Source organism: Eumetopias jubatus, unplaced genomic scaffold, assembly GCF_037043125.1.
Source record: "Eumetopias jubatus isolate StellerSeaLion01/CBP00866 unplaced genomic scaffold, mEumJub1_p1.0 scaffold_7, whole genome shotgun sequence".
Taxonomy (NCBI): domain Eukaryota; kingdom Metazoa; phylum Chordata; class Mammalia; order Carnivora; family Otariidae; genus Eumetopias; species Eumetopias jubatus.
Window position 1 is genome coordinate 142743291 of NW_028274813.1, and position 17305 is coordinate 142760595.

At 37.4% G+C, this 17305-nt stretch overlaps 1 non-coding gene across 1 annotated transcript; it reads right to left on the minus strand.

The window, feature by feature from the left end:
• Positions 1 to 552: 552 nt before the first annotated feature.
• TRNAE-UUC (transfer RNA glutamic acid (anticodon UUC)) lies at positions 553 to 624 on the minus strand. The gene has a single exon. It is a non-coding gene; the product is annotated as a tRNA-Glu (tRNA).
• Positions 625 to 17305: the final 16681 nt, after the last annotated feature.

The window sequence follows — 17305 nt, forward strand, 5'->3', positions numbered from 1 at the left end:
CAGCTTTCTCAGGCCCCTTTCCTCTCTTCCTTTTGTTCACCATCTCTTTAGTCTTGGGCCAGAAACACTTAGTGGGGACATAAAAGCAGTAAATTGGTCAGAATCTAAGAAATTCTAAGAAGTCTAAAAGAAATGGTAATTATGTGAGATGATGGAGGTATTAACTCACCTTACTGGGTAAATATATATATGTGTATATACATGTATATATATGAAATCATGTTGTGCACCTCTAAACTTACACACTACTATATATAAATTATCTGAATAAAGGTGGAACAAAAATGAATTCCTTTGTCTAATAATTTGACCATTAAATATTATGATGATTTATTGGAACATTTTAAATGAATTTTATGATGGGCAGAAGTGACAATACTGATTACCAAAGCAAGCTTTCCAAGGTGGAGAACCGCATGATGGGTCCTCATGCGTCAACATTCCCTCTATGGAACTACGGCTTTCAACAACTATATCTAGTGCATTCTTTCTAAGAAGGATCCAAATGTATAGTGGTAATTTTTTTTAACGAGGGGTCTAAAAACTTCCGCTTTCCCACACCGGGAGTCGAACCCGGGCCGCCTGGGTGAAAACCAGGAATCCTAACCGCTAGACCATGTGGGAAACAACGAACGTTAGGTGGAGTGTAAGCAAATTGAAACATTCGTCTACTTCCGCTTTCAGTGTCCGGCCCCGCCTCCTGCAGCACCAGCTTTCTGCGCCTGCGTGACTTTTCGGCCTTCAGCAATTGCAGTGAGTTCCCTTCTCTTTCTCTATGCCCTCCTCTACCCCGCCCAGGGAGGGTGCAATCTCCAGAAATCTCTTTTAAAAAGCTGCAGAGGTGAAATTTGGAAAAGAATGGTTTGAATGGCTTAAGGAACACGTTATGAGATTGGCTTCCCAGGTCCCAGTTCCCTGGGTTGACTCTGCGGGTAACCTTTTATTAGACCAGATTTTTCCAATCATGAGGGTTTAGGTCATAGGAATTTTGCATTTAGAAGCCTGCATACGCCGAATAACCCGTGGGGAACGTTTTGGGCAAAAAAGCCTTCGGAGACTACTTTACAATCTTGTCTAGGAACGGCCTTACATTATTAAAATCAGCAAAACACCCAGGACCGCAAAGGAAAAATCCACACATTGCACTATGTAAGCAACTCATACTTGGCGGGGGGGGGGGGGGGGGGGGGCAAAAAAAAAACAAACCACAGACTGGGAGATAAACACAGAAAAGATAGGTATCATATAGACATACTACACAGGATTTATAGTAAGTCAAACACTGCAATATAAAAATGAGAACTTGTGTGAATAGGCCATTAGTTGGAGAGGAACCCCACGGACAAAAACCATTTGAAAAAAATCTCAACCTCAGTGGCTCCCAGGTAGCATTTGGACAAAAAGCAAAAGTGTGAAAATGTCAAGTGTTGGTAAGTATGTGGAAAATAGGAAGTTCTTAGAAACTGGTAAAACTTGATCAAGGAGGCACAGTGTCAGGATTTCCTAAATGTGTTTATGACCAAGCATTTCTATTTAATTTTTATAAAACTAGTATTGTTCTTGAACTGCTTCTCAGGCTCTGAACACCAAGACACACTGCTGTGAAAGTAATAGACACACTTTAGGGCACAATAACATTACCACAGTGGAGGGCCAGGATGTCCCTGAGCAAAAATCAAAGAAGGGTGAAGGGATTAAAATATTCTTAATCTCTAAGAATTTCAAATGTCTGCTGAAAAATAAAAAAATTCTTAAGAATTGAAAACATTTTGGGGCACCTCGGTGGCGCAGTTAAGCGTCTGCTTTCCGCTCAGGTCATGATCCCTGGGTGCTGGGTTGCAGCCCTGGGTCTGGCTCCCTGGTCAGTGGGGAGCCTGCTTCTCCCTCTCCCTCTGCCCCTCCCTCAACTTGTGTGCTCACTCGCTTGCTCTCTCTCTCTCTCAAATAAAATCTTAAAAGAATTGAAAGCTTTATTTGGCATGAAAAGGACCATAAATAATATCAATATGTCAACATTCTAGCTACAGGTTGGAAGAAAATGTTTGAAATACGTTTGATAGGAAAAGGTGACTATTATTACTGTACAACTGAATCTTAACATCTGGGGAAACCCACAGGGATAGGGGTCAAGGACATGAATGAATAGTGGATGGAGAGGCAAGGAGTTCTGATTAGTCAATAGATTCCAGGAAAAAGCACAGGCTCCTGTGTAACCATGGCAACACAATGTAAACCAATGCTAAGATATCCAGTGTTAAGGAAGAAGTGAGGACACAAACTCAGAGGATGGAAATGGGCTGTGGGGATGGAGAGGAACAACTTGGCAATTATTGAAATGTGGAAGATGTATATTTAATCCAGCATTTTTAATTCTGTGTTGCCCATAGCCAGGCACCTTATGATGCAGGGTATTAGGGAGGATTGTATGGGAGGCAGTGCTCCCAGTAGAAAGTGTTGGGGCCTCATACTCCCTGCAGATCCCACACAGGAGAACAGGGAGCACAGCACAGACTTCAAGGTCATTCACTACCACGCTGAAACATGAGTAGTGAGGGCTGGTTGGCTTTCCCCTGCCATGCTAGGCACAGTCTCTTTCCCAGCCCCTTCCAGCTGAGGCAGGGGGAACCAGAGCCTCAAGATGCAATGAGAGAAACCCTGGAAATGCAAGCCACTTGCCAGCCACCAACACATACATCACGTTGTTACATTTAGAAATTAAGTTTTGTTGCATTAAGTCACTGTAATTTGGGATTTGTTAGTAGTACAAGTTATGCTTAGGTTCCTAAAATGATAAGGACAAGACACACAGAAAAGAATTTTCTAGTAGGTGATTAAGTGCCTCAGGCAATGGTTATGGTTTTGTTTCTGTTTTTGGTGAAAACTGAAGTACAGTAAAAAGGCTCGAATGTTTTGATTTGTTTTAGAGAGCGGTGCATCAGAATCCTTCCATTTGGTAGTTTTAACTCAATTAAAAAAATTTGGAATTAATATCTCACATTTCTTTTATGGCATATTTGATGTATTTTAGTAATTTGGAGTCTAGATTTAAGATCTGAAAGATAACCTTGGGGATTTTCAAGGTCAGAACCTCAAATAACCAGGAATTTAAATCATCCAACTAATAGATTTAGTGAAATCCTTTTAGCAGATCATCTTGTGTTGACTCCATGATAAGGATAATATTGGAATGTGCTGAAATAAATAAAAACTAGAGAGCAGTTTCTCTATAAAGGAAATGGAAAATTCCAAGGACAATATATATTGTGAGTAAAAAGTATTAAATTCTAATGTCTTTCTACGAGTTGTAATTTGGCAAGTGTAATATTACTGATAATAAATTTTTTATTAACTTGGGTAACCTGAAGGTGAAAATAAAATAATATGAATAATACGTGTGTATGTATTTGTGTGTACAAATTTCTCTTGCCTTTTGAAATCAGATATACCTGGCATAAATCCTAAATCCAAAAGTTGACCCCTGTTAATTTTTGGAAAAACTACTGAATCTTGGAAAATGTGTGTCCCCCCACCATGCCCCCATTCCCACCCATATATAGCTCAGTGAGTCATTGTGAAGGCAAGTTCTAAACATCCTGCTTGAAATGAAGGTGGTACTTGCTCAGTGGTAATGGCCAGTGGCCACTGTTGCCCCCAGCTCTGGCAGAAGCCTCAGTCTAGCCAACCTCACTCAGCTCCCAGTGAACCAGAGAGACCATGGCTTCTCCATTGATGGAACTGGTGGATGATGGCTTTTCCAGCTGGTGTTTGGTTCTGATGGAAGAAGTTACCTGCATTTCACCAGACTGCCCAGACCTCTGTGAAGAAAGCTAAAGTGACATGCTTAAAGCCTACAGAGCCAATATTTGATCACATTTCATGTGTTCTCTGTGCATTTGGATGTATGCTCTTTCTCTTCTGCTTTCATTCTTTTTTTTTTTTTTGTCAGAGAGAGAGAGAGAGCACAAGCAGGGGGAGTGGCAGACAATAGGAGAAGCAGGTTCCCTGCTTAGCAGGGAGCCTAATGCTGGACTCCACCCCAGAACCCTGAGATCATGACCTGAGCCGAATAGAAGGCAGACACTTAACCAACTGAGCCACCCAGGTGTCCCTGCTTTCATTCTTTTGCTGGAATCTGGCAATGCTTCTTCTCTGTATCATTTATTTGACAATTGTTTAAGATTTTGCAGTTTTTATCATATTTCTGTATGTATGTGTTCAAAAAACCTCTAATAGAATGTAAGCACCTTGGGGTAAGAACATGTCTGTACTGTTTCTCTTCCCTGTCCCTACCAAGCATGGGGCCTAGTACACAATAGATATGCAACAATTTTTGATTGGTTTATTTTCTTTTCAATGAGGGTAAGATTATGGAAGTAATTTTTTGGCAAGTCCACGTTCCTCCACTTGTGTTTCCAAAAATGTGTCCAGTGGGGAAGGAAGATGGTAACCACCCTTATTCTTGCTCTAACAAACGCACAAAACAAAACAGGCAAAAAACTGGCATTACTAAGCCAAACCAAACTGTTATTTAAAAGTAATTTTTCATTATATTATGGCTAGCCACGTGAAATTACCAATAACCCCACTGGTTTTGATTTACTAAAATGGAAATTCCATGTTTCAACACAATTCTTCCCCTAAGAGTGTCCAGATTTACCTAATAACAGGAAAGACTTAAAGAAAGCATGCAATTTAATGAAAATCTGAGTTTTTCCAACATCAACAGCAACAATAATGATAAAACAAAACAAAAAACTATACTTGCTTCCAGGACATAGATACTTTGCTTTTAAAGTCACCGTGAAAAGATGAAAGCCTACTTGGTAATATTTATTTTAGAAGGGCTGAGGGGTGGGAAGAGAGCAGTCACAGAGTGTTTGTTTAACGAATTTATTCTGGGTGTGTAAGAGCAGAGTTGAAATGTGATTCATAACTTCAACATTATTTAAATCAATGAGAACTCCTAAATTATTAAGGGCAGAAAAATTCCTTTTAACATATAAAAAGCATTTATGAATCCTCTGTAAAATAATTTGCATTTCCAAATATGTTAAAAAACCAGTCATTGCTTCGGAGAATTAGCACGGGATTAAGGAGGTTGCAGCAACCATTAAAAAGACTACGACATCAATAGTGAAGCTGTGCCTGGTCTGCAGTAGAAATGAAGTTGTCGAGGTGATAACTGAGTGTATGCTGGCTTAAATTTTTACTGGTTAAATAGAAGCCTATTCAAGCGGGGCTTTGAGCTTACATAAATGTTGGGATCTATTTTTAAAAAGGGAATACAAAATCATGAATACAAAATTCTTTATGGAAGTGAATATTCATTTAGAGTAAGAAGAAATCACAACAAATCACACATTTAACAAATGAAAAATAGCACAAATATTTAAAAAATCTAGAAATTTTTTTTATTAACTTCTAATGCCCCCTATGTTACTTCTTTTTTACTTTTTTTTTTTTTTTTTAGCTGCATATTCTTTGGTCCTTTGCTCATATGACAGAGAATGTAATATTTTCTATGGAGGGACTAGAAAGATAAAGCAGTCTTTAGCATGATTTTTGAAACTTGTTCTTTTGTTATTGATAGCTGAGAAAATTTCTTTTAGTTTCTCGACTCATTATTGGTAATATCTTATACATTTTCAACGTTGTTGGTAAATTATGGCAACCTCTGTTAAGGTTCTTTCATATACAAATCATAACACTCCAGGATATTTCCAATGTTCCCTGGATGGATGACACCCACTTACCAGTTTGCTATGTGTGTTTCATTGCACAGGCATCTTACAAGGTTTTGTGGTTGTTGCAGTCTTTGTTGAAATCAATATTTTGTGTCAAATCAGTAGGAAATTTAGGTATTTTCCCAATGAATTCATATGATTTGCTCCTTTTTATTAACTGGATTATCAAAGAATCCAAGAGTTTATTTACCACTTCTTTTTGAAATTTGTATCTTCCTCTTAATGAATTACAACTTTGGTGTGATTTATGTGACTTTCATATGATGTGTCAAAGATTTGTCAAAACCCCATGATGTGATCCATTGGGTTGGAATGTGTAAAACATGACTTCACACACAGATGAACATTCACGGCTTGTAAGATGGCTGTGAATTTTTGCCTTGCAGTCATAGGACTTATAAATTCTATTCCAAATGATTCCTATCCAGAAAAGTATCTGGAAGTGTTTGAATGTTATCTAATATATTCCTAAGAGGAGACCAATGATAATGTCATCCTCTACTTAAAATTTTGCCTGTCTGGTAATTGGAAGAATTTTCCACAGGCTAGCTTCTGGATCTGAAAGTAGAAAAGCTGTTTTTCTTCCACTGCAGTCACGTTCCAGTGCCAGAGCCATAGGAAATGTTCTTATCAAGATAACACCTCTAGCTGTTTGTGTCACACCACTGGGTGATTAGCCTGGCGAGGTTCAAGTCTGTGGGGCTTAGCACTTATACAAATGTTGGGATCCATTTAAAGAAAAAGAATACAAACTCATGAATACAAAATTCTGTATGGAAGTGAATATTCATTTACAGTAAGAAGAAATCACAAGTAATTACACATTTAAAAAATAAAAAATACCACAAATATTTTAAAATCTAGAAGAGTATTTTTACTCTTTATATTCTAATACCCTCTATATTATTTTTTTCAGCCAGATCCTGAATTCTTACAGCCATCCAAAATATCCACCCAACCTGAGGGGAGCTGTGAAGGAGCAGAATTCCAAGGGGAAAGAGGCATTTACCTGATTGTAGTTAAAATATCTTATTTTGTAAACTTTACAAAGACATATAACTACATAAGACAGTCTGTGGGCCACCCCCAGGGACTTGAAAAGGACCAGTGCAAAGTGAAGCTTCCTGAAGCTGAAGGTTTCATGGAAAATTCACCTCTGGCTTTAAGAAATAGATCTAGTCTCCATCACCTTCCTCCCTTCTGTCCAATCAGCAGGGCCCTGGTTCAGAACTTCCTTGGATCACTTGAATGATTGAAAATGCTTTCTTGCTGGTCTCTCTGTACCCGGGTTTGTCTCCTATCTAATACGGTTATGTAGGTCCAATGCTCAAAACCTTCCAATGGTTATTTATCATATAAGGTTAAATTCCTTAGCAATTCAGAAAGGTCATTAACATCTGACTCATGCCTATGCATACAGCCTTATTTCTCTATGCTTTGGATTCCTTGTAGTTTCTCCTAACGTGCCATCCTAAAAACTCCTTTCCTTTGTATGCGCCAATTCACTTCTGCTAAAATGCCTTCTTCCCCCACTTTGTGCGTGTCCCTTATTCACCTTACCTAAGGAATGTCTTCTTATCTCTCAAGACTTAGCTTAAATATCACCTCATTGTGGACATTTTTTTGCAACCAAGCTCTGCTCATGGTGGCCTCCAACCATACCCCAAATGGATGACTCCTTACCCCATGCCACCACTCTACCTTGAACACATACTTGTAACTCACTTCTCACCCTGCATTATGATTAGTTAATTCTAATTGTTTGCTTGTGTCTATTTCCTAAAACTTTAATTTTGAGAAAGGAAAAATATACAGCCCCAGATATGCAGGAAGCTGGCCTGGTACTCACAGCTAGATCATGTTATTTTCAGATTGGACATAAGCAAACTTATAGAACAAAAATCTCAGACAAGGTCCCTCTGAGGCCACAATAAAGTGAGATAAAGCAAGGTTCTTTCATAGTGTTGTCTAAGTACAGATGAAAAGCAAGGTCGCTATACCACCCACAAAGTACCAAACACCCCTTTCTCTTGGCTAACATGAGTGACTGCAATTTCTTGATCAATTACAATTTTTCCTTCTCTCATCTGGTGGCCTCTTCTCCTAGATAGGATGAATTGGGATACCCAATTACAGAATTGCCTACATTTTCTGAGAGCTTCCCAAATAGAACAAACTCTTCTGACTCTTCCTCAGTTCAGCCAACTAGAACCCAAATCATATGAGAGGTTCTTTGGTACAGCTTCTTGTGGAGATGCCATGGTTCCCTATGGTACATCTCCTCTCTCCCTGAAAAGAGTGTTAAAACCAATTTGTTCAGCTACAGGTATGCCCCTGGTGGTCTTTGGCTGAAAGGCATTGACAGAAATAGAGGCTCCACTAAGGTGCACTGAGAGCTTCCTGCCTTGGCCTGGCATGCTCTACTCAGTGATGGCACACACATCTGGGATTTTTTGTCTCTACCTTCACCAGTTGCCATCTGCCTTGGCAGGGAGGTAATTTCATGCTGAATTAAACTCCCCTATTTTGGTAAAGTCTTTTCAGTATTGGGTTTATTTTCTTAGGAATTAGGTCTTTTGGGTTTTTTTTATTTATTAGGCTAGATTTGTATTGTTCTTTCACAAAATTGTTTATTAGCACCTAACACCTGCTTGTCTAATGCCCTGCCTGCTTGTCTTGTGTCTTAAAGTTGTTTGTGTTTTGGTGGAGGTGGGAGATGTCTATAGATATAGACCTGAGAAATCCATCATCAAGCCAACTCAGGGGCTGAAAATTGAGGTTTCTTCTCAGACCAGTGTTCTTTGGGCAAACTTTGCCCTGGGTCACCATCTCAAAACCTGGTAAGAAGAACTTCCTCAGTCTTCTTTTTGTATCTCTCAAAAACTGCTTTTATTTAATTTTGTCTGCTTGAAACCAGATTTTGTCTGGCCCCGATAGGTGATGATTGGTATTTACCAAGCTCCAGAGACACAGAATCATACAAGAGCCATCCTTATAGACATTTTGCAATTTTCACTTGGTCTCTTCAATATAAACTACCCTTCCTCCAGGCAGACCCCTTGTTTTCCTTAAGTTTTATCACTATAACTCTAATTCTTGTGCATATCTTTCTAACTGGCACAATTTTACCAAGACATTTGAAACCAAAGACACCACTTTAGAGAATTTTTAACATGGACAAGGTAGTTCACTTGAATAGCACTTTAGAACAAAAAGGAAACAAAATTCCAACTGTCCCATGGTCTGCTTTCTTTAATTGGTATATAAGAAGACTTCTGAATGCAATTTAGGCCCCAAATTTGCCTCCCTAAACTATTCTTTAGCTAAAGCTAGTGAAAAATGTGAGAAACTGTCCCTCTAAGCAGCATTTTTTTTTTCTAAGCAGCATTTTTAAACAGTGTTCAGGATTAGCTACTATTGACATTTCCAAAGATCTTTCCACTTTTTTCTTGATGGTTTGAAGTCAGAAATTGGAGAATATGATTGTAAATAAAGAAATGGCTGGCAAATCACCTCTTGCATGAACTTCAACATTTGAGCAGTTTCCACTTTAGAAAATTTTAAAAGCCCTCGTGAAGGAATTGCCTTATTTGTCTAGAAGAGTCATCGTTTTAAGTGGGAGGATCTCCTCCTTCATTTTCATCCGTGGAGATTACTAAGTGTGGGCTTTTTGATCAGATGACTTGATAAAATTCTCAAGGACCCACATTATGTCAAAATCAGCTGCATGACACCCTCATGTGTGTGTGTATATGTCAAACTCCTTTTTTAAATACATCTCAACTTGCTTCCCTTTCCTACAGAAGAAGCTAATTAGCGATTTGTTTGAAAATTTCTTCCTCACATCTTTTTGTCCCACTCTTTTACACTTTCTTGGGAAACTACAGATTAATGGATAAAAAAAAGTCATTCAATTGTTATGTGTATACTCCAGGAATATTTAGTTCAGATCAACAGTCAAAATTGTCTAAAAAGGAAAGAAAAAAGTTATCAAACTATGTTTCTCTTTGTGGACACTGAAAACTATATTTACATAATAGCCTTTGTGACTAGACAGGAGACAACAAGAAAAAGCTTCAGTTTCAAAATAGAAGAAAACCTTGGCATGATTCAGCATCTTTAACAATTAGTTCACCATAAAAAACATCACTACAATATTTTGGATTGTTCAAGACCAAGGTTAAATTTCTTGTGACTCAAACTTTCCACATTGGTTTTATGAGTTAAGTTTCCAGTATTTCCATAATTTTTTATTTAAAAATGTTATGTATAAACCTGTATTTAATTAAATACAGTGATAATGATGTCTTTTTTATTAATACATTTTAATTTTAGAATAGTATTAGATGTACAGAAGAGTTGTGAAGATATCATATGACATGCCCATATACCCCATAGCCAGTGTCCCCTATTATTAACATATTACATTAGTATGGTATACTTGTCACAATTAATGAATCAATATTGGATTGGTACATTGTTATAAACTAATGTCCATATTTTATTCAGATTGCCTTGGTTTTTGCCTGATGTCCTTTTTCTGTTTCAGGATCTCATCTGGGACACCACATTACACTGAATCATTGTATCTCCTTACGTTCTCTGGATTGGGACAACTTTTTAAACTTCCTTGTTTTTGATGATCTTGACAGTTTTGAGGACTACTCATCAGCTGTTTTGCACAATGCCCCTCAGTTGAGATTTGGCTGATGTTTTCCTCATGATTAGATTGGACATATGGGTTTTTAAAAGGAAGACCACAGAGTACAGTGCCATTCTCATCTCTGTTGATCTTAACCTTGATCAGTGGGCTGAGGAAGTTTTGCCAGGTTTCTTTACTATAAAGTTATTCTTCTCCTTCTTTTGCATATTGTACTGAAGGGATTCAGAACATGTCTTTCCAAACTGTGCCACTTTGGCACGTGGACCATTTTGAGCTGAAAGCAATCAAGGGCCAGCAGACTCAAGAACAACTTTACCTCTCCCTTAAACTACCTGGAAGAATTTAGATAGGGGGCCTGGCCAAGAAAGAGAGCTATTACCAAGAGATAAATTTTTTATCTGAATGACCTATCTGTATAGCAGGACAAACATCTAATTACCAAACATCTGCTCTTCTTATTGTCCTGTGAATCACCCTCCTCCCTTAGAAACCCCAGGTCCTTATCACATTTCTTAGCACAAGGTGATATACAAACCTCAATTACCCGGTTTGTCCTTGGGTCCAAATTCTTAGGGGCCGCTGTATGTATGTAATTAAATTTGTTGTTCTCCTGTTAATTTGTCTTACGTTAATTTGATTACAGAGAACTGGCAGCACTTTTTGGAAGGAAGTCATAATGCCCACCTTCACTTAAGGGACAGTTATGCTCTACCTTCTTTAATGTGGAGTATCTGCATAAATTATTGGAAATTCTTCTGCAAAGGAAATTAGCCTATTATTCCACACTTATTTATTTATTTAATGTGTGTGTGTGTGTGTCTGTATTTAGTACTTCCTTGTGTTTTTTTTTTTTTTTGGCACAGTAAAATGTTCCAGATTGATCTTGTATATTCCCTGCCTCAAGAATAAACAATTTCTCCAAGAAGTCCTTGGAGAATGGTATTAGAAACTAAGATCTGGGTGCTGGATGTGCTCATTGCTACTGAGATGTTGTTGCTTCTAGGTCTTCTTGGCAGAAAGAGAAAGGAAATTCATGTGTGTCCACATACTATATATGTGTATATAGATATTTATATTTATAGACACTAACAGATCTATAAATATCTTACAGGTACCCATCTAAATGAAGCTAAACATGAGTTTGTACTGATGTCTCCAGCTCTGATCCTTTATCTGTAGATTATTCTAGCCTTCTACCCATGCTTATAAGTAACATTCTGCTTCAATAGTGAGAAACCTTATACTCACCATTCACCATCCACTTTCTTTTCAATTCCATATTTGTGTATAGTAGTTTCAGATGTGTTAACCCATATCCTGAAAAAAAAATTTCCGCCTAGAGTACAGTGCTTGTGTACAGATCCTTTTGCCTTTAGTCTTATATACTCATTTCTAAAATTACTTAGGCCCACACTTTTTCTCCCTGCTCTCTTCTGTGAGGTTGTGTCATACACTTGTAATACAGTTAGATTCTTTTGTCACAGCCTGCATTCTATTTTGGGAGCCCCTGACTTCCTAAATGACTTTTAAACACATAAGTCTCCTCTTTGTGTTGTAAAATTCTATGCTTTTTGACGGGCACATAGTTTCATGTATTCACCATTATAACATCATACAGAATAGTTTCACTACCCTAAAAGATCCCCTGTAATTCAACCATCTTCCCTCTCCAAGTTCTTGGTAACCACTGTTTGTTGTCTCTACAGTTTTGCCTTTTCTAGAATGTCATATAAATGGGATCACGCAATATGTGGTCTTTTCAGACTGGCTTCTTTTACTTAACAATGTGCATTCAAGATCTACATGTTTTTGTGTGGCTTGATAGCTTATTTCTATTTATCACTGAATAATATTTCACTGTACTCCATCCAAAGTTTGTTTATCCACTCACCTACTAAAGGACATCTTGGTTGCTTCCAGTTTTATCAATTATGAATAAAATTGTTATAAACACTTACAGGCAGTTTTTTGTGTGGGCCTAAGTTTTCAGCTCAGCTGGGTAAATACCTAGGAGTGCAATTGCTAGATCACATGGTAAAAGAATGTTTGGCTTTGTAGGAAGCTGACAAACTGTCTTCCAAAGTGGCTGTACCATTTTGCATTTCTACCAGCAATGAACAAGAGTTCCTTTTTCTCTATATCCTTGTCCGCAACTGATTTTGTCAGCTTTTTGGAATTTAGTCATTCTAATAGATGTGTTGTGGTATCTTATTGTTGTTTTAGTTGACATTTTCCTTTTTTCCCTTTTTTAAATTTTATTATGTTATGTTAATCACCTATATTACAGCATTCATTTTTTTTATTATTATGTTATGTTAATCATCATACATCACATCATTAGTTTTTGATGTAGTGTTCCATGATTCATTGTTTCTGTATAACACCCAGTGCTCCATGCAGTATGTGCCCTCTTTATTTTTCTGTTTTAAATTTTTTTATTGTTATGTTAATCACCATACATTACATCATTAGTTTTTGATGTAGTGTTCCATGATTCATTGTTTGTGCATAACACCCAGTGCTCCACGCAGAATGTGCCCTCTTTAATACCCATCACCGGGCTAACCCATCCCCTCACCCCCCTCCCCTCTAGAACCCTCAGTTTGTTTTTCAGAGTCCATCGTCTCTCATGGTTCGTCTCCCCCTCCGATTTACTCCCCTTCATTCTTCCCCTCCTGCTATCTTCTTCTTCTTTTTTTTCTTAACATATATTGCATTATTTGTTTCAGAGGTACAGATCTGTGATTCAACAGTCTTGTACAATTCACAGTGCTCACCATAGCACATACCCTCCCCAATGTCTATCATCCAGCCACCCCATCCCTCCCACCCCCCACCACTCCAGCAACCCTCAGTTTGTTTCCTGAGATTAAGAATTCCTCATATCAGTGAGGTCATATGATACATGTCTTTCTCTGATTGACTTATTTCACTCAGCATAACACCCTCCAGTTCCATCCACGTCGTTGCAAATGTGTGCCTTCTTTAATACCCATCACGAGGCTAGCCCATCCTCCCACCCCCTCCCCTCCAGAACCCTCAGTTTGTTTCTTGGAGTCCATAGTCTCTCATGGTTCATCTCCCCCTCCAATTCCGCCCCCCTTCATTTTTCCCTTCCTACTCTCTTCTTCTTTTTATTAACGTATAATGTATTATTTGTTTCAGAGGTACAGGTCTGTGATTCAACAGTTAGTTGACATTTTCCTAATGACAAATGATGATGAATACTTTTTATATGCTTATTTATAATTTGTGTAGATTCTTTGGTTATATTCTGACCTTTTGCCCCATCAGCATTCAATGATCTCACTCCTATGGCATAAGGTTGTTCTTGCATTATTGCACATATGTGATTCTATGTGCCATTTCTAACTCTGGTATAGCCTCCAGCAGGCCAAGTTAGGGGCTGCCCCATTTGATTTGACAATCAAATGACACAGGTAGAAAATTTTGAAAGCATGTGTAATTATAAAAATATATATTTATCCACATTTTCACCCAAGAATAGTCACCTTACCCAATTTGTCACAACTCCTTCTGGCTTGTTTTCTCCCGTGGGGTTATTTTTCTTTACATATTTTTTCTTTATGTTGGACATTTAATTTATTTTCATCTTTTTCTAATCTTAAATCATGCTGAAACAAACCACATGCTTCATAAATCTTTGACATCATTTTAGATGAAACCCTGGAATTATCATATAAAATTCTAACAGCCCTTTAAAGTTCTTTGATATACACATCCAAGTGTTTTTTCACAAAATTGCTAACATTTTATTTCCACTGGCAGAGACTGAGAAGGCTCATCATTATACTCCCACCAGCACTGAGGAAGGTCAGTGGTTTTCATCTTTGTCAGGCTTCAAACTAACATGATATCTTATGTTAATTTAGATGTATTTAATTTACTATACGTTTGAACATTTTTTATTATGCTTGAAATTAGTTTCCTTTTTTTAAAAAGATTTTATTTGTTTATTTGAGAGAGAGAGCACATGAGAGGGGATAGGGTCAGAGGGAGAAGCAGACTCCCTGCTGACCAGGGAGCCTGATGCGGGACTCGATCCTGGGACTCTAGGATCATGACCTGAGCCGAAGGCAGTCGCTTAACCAACTGAGCCACCCAGGCACCCCTGAAGTTAGTTTCCTATAATTGTTTTTGTAAAGTACTCATTTGTGGTCTTAGTGATGATTCACTTCTGTCTGAGTCACAGCCACAGATTGCTTCTCTAGGTGTCTTGGATGTGTGTCCTTCATCAGGGATCAAGACCAAGGGAGGATGTGAAGCACAGAGCCAGTTTTAAGCTCAGACAGAGCTCAACACCACAGCTTCTCCATGTCCTATGGTTTTAAAATGAGATAATGGCTAACTCTTTGGGCCTTTGTTTCTTCATTTGTGGACAGGGGACATCACTGATGCTTCACAGGACTTTTGTAAGGATGACATGAGATAATACATGTGTCAGGCCTTCTGCTTTTTAGCTCTTTGCCCAGGAACGCTTGGGGATTTACCTGTTGTGTATATCTATTCAATGCTGTGAACAGGGAATTTACTATTTATAAAAGTAATGTTACATGCAAGAGATGAGGCTGACCTTAACTGAAGAGTGCATAAAAAAAAATCTTGGTATAGGGTTCAGGCATTAGAATATATCTGGTATATAATTTTTGTTTCTTTTTTGAAGGACCAAGTTTGAGGAACTGCAGTTTACAGTTATAAAATGTAACTTAAATATGCTTCATCTTTCTGTCTCAAGAGAGGATTAATAGTTTGTAAGCTTGTTTACTGCCACTTAGCATGAAGGGAAGTAGATTTACCTACATTGGTTTACCACTTCTCGACACACTCTAAGTGGCCAGTAGCTGAAGGCATGTACAGAATCATAAACAGACAAATAATAACAACACACTTAAGGGGAATTATACTACAAGTCAACATGAATGAAGCAGAACTGGCAGAAAAACCAGTTGACAGTGTTAACCAAAAATTATCCTTTAGAGGAGATTCAATTAGAGCACAAAAATGACTTTCTCAAAGTTAAATTTTACAGACAAACTGAAAAAATATTTAACAATTAGAACAAATGTGCCAAAGGAACAGAAATAATGAAAGAAAAGATGTTAGAAACAGAGTAATTTTAGAGAATAAGAAACAAGCAAATACTTCAGCAGTCCAAAGAGAAAAAAATAAATAGTTAACAGACAGGTGATAATTAAATAATAAAGAAAATTTCTCTGTGATAAAGCCTTGTCATCAAAAACTGAGTATCCACATGCAAAAGAATGAAATTGGACCCCCTATCTTATACCATACACAAAAGTCAACACAAAAATGGGTTAAACACTTAAACATAAGACCTGAAAATATAAAACACCAGTAGAAACATAGGAGCAAGTCTTCATGACATTAGTTTTTGGCAAGGATATCATGGATATGTCATGAGAAGCACAGGTAATGAAAACGCAAACAAGGGGGACTATATCCAACTAAAAATCTCTGCACAGCAAAAAAAAGCAATCAACAGAGTAAAAAGACAACTTAGAGAATGGGAGAAAATATTTGCAAGCCATATATTTGATAAGGGATTAATATCCAAAATATATAAGGAGTTCCTGTAATTTAAATGTAAAAACACTAATTACCCAATTTAAAAATGGGCAAAAGAACTGAATAGACATTTCTCCAAAAAAGATATACAAATGGCCAACTCGTACGTGAAAAACATCACTAACCATCAGGGAATGTAAATCAAAACCACAATGAGATATTATCTTACACATATCAGGATGGCTATTATTAAAAATACAAAAGGCAAAAATTGGTGAAGGTGCAGAACGCTTGCATGCTATTGGCGGAACGCAAAATGATACAGCCATTATGGAAAACAGTAAGAAAGTCCCTCAAAAACTTAAAAATAGAACTGCAACATAACTTAGCAATCTCACTCCTAGGTATTTATCCAAAAGAATTGAAAAGAAAATCTTAGAGATATTTGTGCTCCCATGTTTAATGAAGCATTATTCACAATGGTTAGGTATAATTTTGAATTTAGAGTGAGCAATAATGTATTGTATACTTCAAATTTTGTTAAGAGAGTAGAGTTCATGTTAAGTGTTCTTTCCACAATAAAATAAAATAAAGAAATAAAGACTGAAGTCTGCAGATTGAAAAAACTCACTGGGTGGAGAAAAGTTTACTTTAAAAAAATAAAGAGATGCCTAGAAATATCTTCTTAAAATTCTGACATGCCAAGTATAAAGAGAAATTGTTTCAGTTCCAAAGTGAATAAACAGACACAACTGAAATTAAAATAGAATCAGACCTTTCTTCTCTGGCGCTCAGAGACAGTGAAATAATATCTAGAGAATGCTAATAAGAAAGAGTTTTGGCCCAAGAACATATTCCCAATAAAATAGCATTTACTTGTCAGGGTTAAAGATAATATTTTTGATTTAGAATATATTACCTGCCAATTTATAGGTGAATAAAATACTTGTGAAAATTTCTCTTTTTCTAAGATTTTATTTATTTATTTGAGAGAGAAAGAGAACACGAGTGTTTGTTTTGGGGGTAGAGCAGAGGGAAGGGGAGAAGCAGACTCCTCGCTGAGCAGGGAGGCTGATGTGGGGCCCAGGACCTGGGATCATGACCTGAGCAGGGCTCAATCCCAGAATCCCAGGATCATGACCTAAGCTGAGGGCAGATGCTTAACTGACAGAGCCACCCAGGCGCCTCCCCTGTGAAAATTTCTGAACCTAATAGTACTTCAATTGTAAGAGAAATCTCAAGATAGATGAGAAGATTGCTGATCCCTGAATCTTACAATATCTAAAATCTAAGAAATAATAATTATTATTATAGGGTGATAGAAAACTAGTACCATGTGTTAATTAATGAT